A 2,207-nucleotide genomic window follows, 5' to 3' on the forward strand; every position below is an offset into this window, starting at 1 on the left:
TTTCTGATGTATCCCACATTGTCCCACACAAACACACGCTTGCCCTACTTTTAGTTTGTTGGGAAATTGCCGCCCTAGTTCCTGTGCAACTTCCTTCCAGTTTTTCTCTTCGTTTCCTTCATGACTCATCCTGTTGCAGCGAGTTTGACAGAAACTATATTTTACATTAAATGATCTGTGTTTAAAAAGAAAAAGAAAAGAAAAGAAATGTACAGTGACAGAAAAGCTCAACATAACACTTGATCATTCAGTTAAAATAAGAATTACTGCAGTGATTTTATGCCCTCACACACTGAGCTGCACTGGAATATAATTAAATCTAAATGAAGCTATTCTTCATCTCACCCCCGTATACCCCACAGATTCCCATAAGGCACATAAGCCATACACAGCACAACTCCTGAGTTGAAAATCTGGCAGTACTGAGTGCTTGAAGTCTGAGCTGCCATAAGGGGGTTGTTGGTGTTACTCCTTAAAACACTAGATGGGAACAATAATTCTCTTCTTTCTTTCTTTCTGCGTGGAATTTCTTTTGCTTTTGCGCTCAAAACATGTGAGACGGATAAAAACGGACTATTGTGAGTGAGAGGTTAATCTTTCATAATCTCATAGTGGTTGTAGCTCTCAAACATAACTGCATTTTTCATTTGGGTTGCCTACAACATGAAGTGAGACGTGGCCTTTTATGGCAGCTGAATTATTAAGGAAAGTATTTGGGAAAAAACTATTACCCTTTTACATTTATAAATAAATAAATAAACATAAATATAAATAAAGAAATACATACATACATTTATTTTCAAATACTAATGCAACCGCTAAACACTCTATAATTTTCCTTCTTTTAAATCTAAATTTGTTCTTTCAAAGCTTTTATTTTGTAGTAGCAGCTTTATCTCATTCAGTGATAAAGAGTTCAGTGTACTGGCTCCTTAACTTCTATTTGCATTTAGTTTTTTTTAGAGTGTAGCTGTCGCAAAGAAAATTTCCAGAAACAAGACCTGACCCAAGTGTACCCCGTGCTCTTGCAGATGTGACCATATCACTGATGTAATTCTGTTTCTTTTCAAAAGAAAAATTATAATTATGAAAGAGAACCCTATTGAAAAATGCAGTCCCTTAAAACTATGACACTGGTTCGATATTAGTTCCTTGTAAGTCCCAATCCTTCAAACAGCAATTCTTTCTGCCACTCTGTGCTCCTGGAAAATGAAGGAATGATTGCAAAACCAAAACAGGAAGATGGTGATTGTTTGTTTTGTTAGTAGCTATTGAAAGCTTACCATAGATTGGTTGGATTGTAAAACAACTGGAATAAGTGTGGAAATTCTACCTGCAAAGGAAGAGCAGCTCCAATATGGAGTCAGTTAAGAAGTTTAAAGCAAGTGTTACATTTTTAGTGTCACTGAGTTGAGCGAGTCCACTTGGGTTTGAGTAAATTTCATCACTAGAGCCTGAAAGTGAAACTCTGCATAGATGTCCATGTACCCATTAATCTTTTGTGACCACACTGACTTTTCTGCAACACTGTACATTACAATGCACCCATTATGCATTCATCCATACCATATCCCTCCAATAGAGCTCTTTGATCCTAGCTTACTGGCTGACTTGTACTTCTGAGTTTGTCTAGTAGTAGAATTAAGGCCTGTCTTCTGTTTAACCAGCTCCTAGTTTGGATTCCTACTCTTCCACAAAATGTCTTCTGTCCTACATCTCTCCCCTCACCCCCTGCTGGTCACCGCAGATGGCTGTCTCATTGTAAGGTCTTTACCTTAAAATATAAAGTGCCTTGAGGTGACTGCTGTTGTGATCTGGTGCTATATAAATAAAATACAGTTTAATTGAATCCTTCTTCCAAACTCCAAGCAGATTTGAACAAGTAATAATGAGACTTACTAACCATCTAAATGTATACAATGCAACAGAGAAGCCCAAGTCCCAGGAGAAAAGATGCTCAAAAGTGAGCTAGTTTTAGTTTTATTAGTAACTAAATCTGCATAACCTAAATGATACAGTGGGTAAATGAACGGACAGGGGGGAGGGTGCAAGGCTGCTTTAGCCATTTAAACAGCAGAGAATAAACCATAATGTGTATTTTTTATTATTATATATACTGTCACATGTCTCATCCATTTACATGGTTTGCCCTTTAAAAACTTCATAGCTTTGGTTAAAATAATAAATTTTAAAAAGCACAACAGAGA

This window comes from Mchenga conophoros, linkage group LG7, assembly GCF_057382185.1.
Source record: "Mchenga conophoros isolate Kocher_MC1m ecotype Shallow Benthic linkage group LG7, M_conophoros_male_GT1.1, whole genome shotgun sequence".
Classification (NCBI taxonomy): Eukaryota; Metazoa; Chordata; class Actinopteri; order Cichliformes; family Cichlidae; genus Mchenga; species Mchenga conophoros.